The following is a 7,094-nucleotide window of genomic DNA, read 5'->3' as shown; positions in this document are numbered from 1 at the left end:
GGACATCCCGCTCTTGCACTTTTAAGGCTTCATTCCTAAAGAATGTCAAGACTTCACTTCCTTACCTTTCAGAACTGCTTCTAAAGAAGGAATAGATTGGAAGTGAATGAAAAATGAGAACTACATTATTGGTTGTCTCTGAAAGTCGCTGGTGTACTGGAAGCAAAGACACAGAACACTGCTGAACACAGCCTTTTCCAAAGTGTCTGGGAAGAGGCAAAAGGCCTTTTGCTTATTATATGTATATTTTATATATGTATATTTTATATATATATATGTGTGTGTGTGTGTGTGTGTTTGTGTATGTATGTATGTATGTATTATATATGTATTTCTTTTCATCTTCCAATATTTTTTCTGAGGTGCATTTCACTGACGTCTATGCTGAGGTGAGAGTTAGTGAGGTGTATACAATAATTGCTGACAAAACGCTATCTTTTCACAGAACCCCTCAGCAAGTAGTTTCTGGAAGCCTTTTTCTTTCTTTCTGTACCCGAAGTCTGCTGGATTCTCGAGGTACGGTGGGGGGAGGGAGCTCCCACAGTTTTGCTCCCCCAGTTTCCTCCCTCCGGGGAAAAACCGTGAGAGGAGAACGACCCGGCAGCGGCAGATCTCGCGAGAGAGACTGACGTGACTTGAGCGTTGCCGAGGCAATGGCGGGAGGCTTAAACTGCTGAACCGCGCTGCCACCAGGCTGAGAGAGCAGGAGAGCCAGCGTGTGTGAGTGCGGTAAGGACAGAGCCAGCGCTATAGGCTACAGGGCAGAGCAGGTCAGTCACACGCCGTTAAGGCTGCCCTAAAGAGTGCTAGTGAGTCTGCTGGTTTGCTATGGCAGCACTCTGGTGGGAGGTTAGGAGAAATGTGGAGACCCCAGACAGAAAGTCCCACAGTCACATGCTAGTGCACAGGTCTCTGGCTGTAGTGAGAGCCAAAGCTTGGCCACTGCAGTGCAGGGCAACAGAAGAACTCAGTTAGTAGTTTCAGCTTGCTATTTCAGTACCTGTCCTGTAACAATCTGTAAATATCTGGTCTTGACGGATTTTGACGGATTTTCCATCAGAAGGATGGAAAAAAGTTTTCAGGAAACATTTCGTTACAGAAGGGTTGTATGTGGTGCTCAGGGACATGATTTAGCAGAGGGCTATTAGAGTTAGCGTAGTATGGTTAGGTTGTGGTTGGACTCAGTGATCTTTAAGGTCTTTTCCAACCTGAGTGATTCTATGATTCTTTCAACTACTTGAAAAAAATAGATTTTTTGTGCTGTTACTGCTGTTTTCCATCCTAATGCACATACCTGGCTGTTAGATTGTAGACTAGGCTGGTGTGCTTTTCTAGCACAATGGAGTATGAGCTAAGTGAGTATAATTTTGACTGTAAAACCTATAGTTCTAAGCTACACACTGGATATTATAGTACATCATGCTTTTAATGCTGTGATGGTTAGCAAACCATTTAAATACCTTGCATTTTCTTCTCATAGTGAATAATGCTGTATTTATGACTTTGAAAGTGAGAAAAAAATAATTTAAGTTGGAGTATTTGGGAAATAAACAAGTAATAAAGTTGAGATCATAATTATTTAGGTCACCAAATCAAGAGACTTTATGTAACAAAGATGTCCTGACCTACAGTCATTAAATCTCATTTCTTTCTATTTGAGATGGAAATGAGAAATGTATGCTGAAATAAACTAACAAGCTTTGAAAGTTTCTCTGGAGGGTAAATGAACTGAAAGAGAAGAAAGGGCATTTTACAATTTTTATAGCTCAAATAAAGTTTATATTTCATACAGTTACTCTCTTAACCGGAAAGCCCAGTAAAGAGTCCCAATGCACAGAAGAATTGTAATTCTATTACATAGATAACTTCAAACAGTATATTTCAGTGATGAGTGGGCTAGATATTCTAGAGCATCTCTTTATAAGGAAAATGAAAGCTACACAATACTAATCTCAAAACTACTTTTGGGCTGTTCTCATACCCCATACCCTTTGCCGGGCAATCTCCAGTGTCAAAGGACTCATTCAGTCCCTATTAGCCACCTCAGCAGAGAAACTCAGACTATTTCCTGTATCTGGAGTTCAGTCACAGGATTTTTTAAAAAAGGATTGTTTACTATAACTCTTTCATTCTCTGCAGCTTTAACCATCTGTCTTCCTACTTCAAACATGTGATTAGTCATTAGAATTGGTATCTTTCTCATACCCTTCATCTGTCCTGAGCTTCCAAGCTCCCAGGTAAGCATTTGAACTTCTCTTCTGCTGCTAGATCTTAAGACAAACTAGACAAGATCCAGGGGAAAACAAGAAAACAACTTTTCCCTGAACTTCAGCCATGACATTTTCTAACATCTGTGAGTTAGGGATGTGTAATCCAAGGTTACTGTAGGAAAGATCTATTGCAGCATTGGACTCGGAGGACTTCATTATGTTGGATCTTTCCATCTTTAAAAGCTCACTCAGCAAAAAGATTTTGTTTGATTTCAATGGATTTTTTTATAAAGCCGACAGAGAAAAAAGAATTGGGATGGCTTTCTTTTTCATTCAGTGTAGCTGACCTTTTGCAATAGCACCCTGTCATAACATTTAGGTGATATACTTCCCTTGAGTTGCTCAGTGCTGTTAATGGATTAACAGATGCAATATGGAAGATACTGTTTTCACTGATGACATTTTCAGTAGGGCTGCTGTTTTTCCATATCCTCTTTTGTTCCTTTCACTCTTAACTGTAATAGCAATGCCTAATTTTGCTTCCACTTAAGAGAACAAAAATATTTGTTTCAGGTTTTGTCTGTCTGCATTGCAGCATTTGCTCATGCCCCTGTTGTATTAATACTAAGATTGTGTTTGGCTGCATCTATTCCAATTGCAGCACTTCATCTCACTTTTTTGTTCTTTTTCCATGCCCAACAGTAACCATCCTGCATTTTGTTCTGTAACTCTTCCTCTGGCTTTATTATGACAATCTGATCTTTCTTTTTGCTCAAAAAGAAGTCGTCTGCAGAAAATTTAGTGAGTAGGAAAGAATTGACAGGTTTTCCAATGCTTCACTTTTCTTCTGAATATGTTGTGTCTAGAGAAAATTATATATATTAAATATTTTGTAAGTGGAAAATAGAAAAAGAGGTAGCAACAAATCCAACTTTTTTTTTTTTTTAACTTTGTTTATATATGAGTTTTCCAGTTCAGAATTTTGAAGAAATTCTTGCAATATTTTTATGAAAATTTAGATTTTTATGCCTGGGGAAAAGGTAATTTCTAGCAGACAATCAAAAATTTTGCAGAAACTTTTCAAGAAATATTAATTTATTTTTCTTAAATTCCAGCTGGCACAGTCATGTCTGATTTTTAATTGCTGGACTTTAATTGAATTATGAAGTTGAACAGTCATTTGTAACAGCAAAATTAAGACCAATATGTTCAAGTGGAATAAAGAAAACAAGTTATAATTCAGCACATTCAGTTACTTCTACTTTCTATTTATGCCCGCAAAATCTCTACAATGGTTTGATCAATGCTAAATATTAAGAAGAATTTGTCCAATTTAATTAAAATTTATCTTCTTTCCCTAAACACTTGTCATAATGCTGGGAAATATAAATTAACTGAGAACAACAGTCTGTGGGGTTTTTGTCTGATGCTGATCTTGTTACCATTGCAGGAATGTTAAACCATAAGAAGGAAAAGAAAACAGTAAAGATGGAATGATAACAATGATTTGATCATAAAATAAAGAGCTACTGTGAGGGCAAATGTTGCTTATAATGAGATTTTGGGTAGCAAGATGTCTGGACTGATTAAAGCAGGGCTTTAAACCAGATTCTGATGGTGAAGAGGATATAATTCTGAGTAACAGAGGCGAGCCAGAGACTACTAGCACATTAGAAAGCAGAAGGCAAAAATTGGTAAAGTGCCACAAGGGAATTAGGGAGGGCTTCTTTAGGAAGGTAATGCAGCCTATAGCTCAGCTTAAGTACCTCTGCACCACTGCTTGCAATGCAGGAAACAAGCAAGAAGAATTGGAAACCACAGTGCAATTAGAAAACTATGACCTATTTTCTATCACAGAAATGTGGTGGGATGAATCACACAACTGGAACTACAAGAAGCACTGCACTTGAAAACTCTCGTCCTGATGGGGACTTGAACCATCTGGATGGCTGCTCAGAAAACAATACGATGGATTGTAATGAAGCCAGGAGACTTCTCTAGTGCACTGAGGATAACTTTCTGGTCCAGATATTGGACAGACCAATCAGAAGGACGTTAGGAAATACCACTTTTCTGAAAGAGTGGTCAAGCACTGGAATGGGCTGCCCAGGGAGGTGGTGGAGTCACCGACCCTGGAGGTTCAAAGAAAGTTTGGATTTTGTGTTGAGGGACATAGTTTAGTGAGTACTATTGGTGATATGTGGATGGTTGGACTGGATGATCTTGTAGGTCTTTTCCTACCTTGGTGATTCTGTGATTCTGTGAAGTGAAGCATTACTCAACCTGATGCTCACCAATGTAGATGAGATCATAAAAGATGTTAAATCGGAGACAGTCTGGGCTACAGCTACCATGATTTTATGATCTCGAGAAAGATGGGTCCGGCAAAGATTGAAGTCAGGGCTCTGAGCTTTAGATGAGTAAAATTCCAGCTGCTTAATGAATGAGGGGGAGAAAAACACTAGGAAGCTGTTCTTGGGGACAAAGGAACGGAGCAGAGCTGACTGCTCTTTAAGAAAGCCTTTCTTAGAGTACAAGAACTCTCCATTCTCAAGTGTAAGAAATCAAGCAGAGGAAGCAGAAAACCATTGTGGCTCAACAAAGATCTGCTGATCAAATTGAGATATAAGAGTGAGGTGAAGCACTGGAAACAGTTGTCTAGAGAAGTTGCCCCATCCTTGGAGACATTCGAGGCTTGGCTGGATGTTGCACTGGGCAGCCTGATCTTGTGGTTGGTAACTCTGCCCATGACAGGGAGGTTGGAACTAGATGATCTTTAAAAGTGCTTCCAGCTGAAGCATTTCTATAATTCTATGATTAAGTAAAAGTAAACACAACTTAAGAATGTCGCATTGGAATAAATACCATGTTTTTATTTCTTTTCTGTAATAGCTCACCACACCTCAAAACACTCATCTATTTGTCTTGCTTGCTGTTAGTAAAAAATAGAGCTGCATGTGATACAAGAGAAGACTAAGCTGAAGCGAGTTAAAGTGATATAAGATTGCACTTTGTATGGCTGGTTTCATATTTTACAGAAGGAGGTGTTTGTCAAGCACATTTTGTTGTGCTGCTTTTCCCTTCTCTTCTCCTCCTTCCCCTCCACCTCTTGGGTCCAAAAAAAAATGCATATTTTCAAACAACATGGATCAAAAACTCTAGAATTCAGGCAGCAGCTGACTCGTGGTAAATGCCTTAGTTACTTGTCAAGTCTGAGATTAAATGATTATTGTAAGACGTTTGTAAAACACTTCATATAGAAGAATGTGATTAAAAAGGATAGCATTTTTTTCTAATTCTAATGATCCACAAAAGCTCAGACATTCAAGTCACATAAATTTGATTGGTATCATATCCATCCTTATTTTCAGCCTTGACCTAATTTTAGAAGAGCATGACTTAATTCGAAGGTCGCAGTTTAGCAGTGGTTTTCCTGTCCACATTACAGATAGAAATTGCTCTCATTCCTTTGTATGTAGGCTGATGATTAAACTGTTAGCATATTCATCGATTGATGTTACCAAGTATGGGGGGGGGGAAAAAAAAAAGAAAAAAAAAGATTTTATTTCATCCAGTGGTTGGATTAGATGGTCTTTAGGATTCCTTCCAACTGCACTTTTCTATTCTGATTTTTACTTAAAACAGATATATTTTTGCATAAACCAAGAACAATAGATTGCTTTGCTGTGTGAAGGTCAGATCAAAAGGAGTTCATTGCTGAAACACAATGCATATTACCAATATTGCAAGAGTAATGTAGTGATAAAAGAAAGAAGTGTGAGAGTATCTAACATTGTCTTTCATCACTAATGATATAATCAGACGAAATTCTTGCCTTTTCCTTGACTCTAAATGAATAGTTCCACTAGCCTTATGCTTGTAGAGCTATTTTTAGCTGGTTACTCAATAATACATGAGCCTAGAAGAAATGGAAGAGTAGCTTCCTATTTTGAACACATATAGTAAAAGTCTGATTTCAGAAAACAAAAGGAAAAGGAGCTTTTAAATATGAAGGTTGTGCAGCGTTGTACGCGTTTAAACAAATGCTCAGTTTCTGTTTCAAATGTGTACAGCAGAGACAGTGCAGACCACCATCACGCCATGTGTACTTTTCATGTACTGACCACAAAGCAAGTGCTGGAAGTGAAGGATTCCGAAGAGAGTCAATTCAATACACACAGGTTTGTATTACATGCATGATTATCTTCAAAATATTCTTCTGCATACCAGTAAGAGGCAAAATGAATGTGATGCACAGGTCAGATCTTCTGCCATTCTCACCTCTGTCCATTGAGTCCTGTATCTCTTTTACACAGAGACTTGCGCTCTCAGGACAACGTGGCAGCTGATGTGACCAAGGAGAAAGGACCAAGGAGAGAATTCAATATGCTGAAGAACTTGCTTAAATGCTTTCTAGATTATAGATAGAAGAATAGGATTAGAACAAGTATCAAATATATATTCTTTTATGAACTTCTAGTTAAATGGAGATCACCTATTAATTCTCTGTGTACCAAATATTCTTTGTCAGGCATGCTAATAATAAAAATCCGTTAACTGCAGTATGATTAATTTTATTTCAAATGCAAGAATGAAGAAAACCTATTTTTTCTGGATATTATCATTAAAGGATGATCAAAAAATTAAATTTGTTTGAAGTTCATGTGAATAACAATTACAGCATCAAGTTTAATCTTTTACTTTAATCCTATTTACATGGAAAATGAGTTTAAAACAAGCTCTTTACTCCCACAGGATATAATAAATTGTTTTCTCTGCAGTTTTTAATGTTTTCTCACCCTTCACTGCTTTCTATATAAAAAGCTCCTAACACAAAATTCCTAATAAGTTACAGAAAGTACAATTTTATCAAAGAAAATATGA

The 7,094-nt window shown here is 37.7% G+C and overlaps 1 long non-coding RNA gene across 2 annotated transcripts; it reads left to right on the top strand.

Annotated features, from left to right (window-relative positions):
* Positions 1 to 645: 645 nt before the first annotated feature.
* Positions 646 to 6,879, top strand: LOC109364109 (uncharacterized). Of its 2 annotated transcripts, none has more exons than XR_014880528.1 (4): positions 646 to 729; positions 2,140 to 2,237; positions 6,284 to 6,391; positions 6,527 to 6,879. It is a non-coding gene; the product is annotated as an uncharacterized LOC109364109 (long non-coding RNA). The 2 variants fall into 2 exon arrangements; XR_002110124.2 differs by having other exon boundaries at positions 653 to 770.
* The last annotated feature ends 215 nt before the right edge of the window (positions 6,880 to 7,094 follow it).

The sequence above is a fragment of the Meleagris gallopavo genome, chromosome Z (assembly GCF_905368555.1).
Source record: "Meleagris gallopavo chromosome Z, MGAL_WU_HG_1.1, whole genome shotgun sequence".
In the NCBI taxonomy this organism is placed as follows: domain Eukaryota; kingdom Metazoa; phylum Chordata; class Aves; order Galliformes; family Phasianidae; genus Meleagris; species Meleagris gallopavo.
This window is presented reverse-complemented; position numbering and strand designations above follow the sequence as displayed.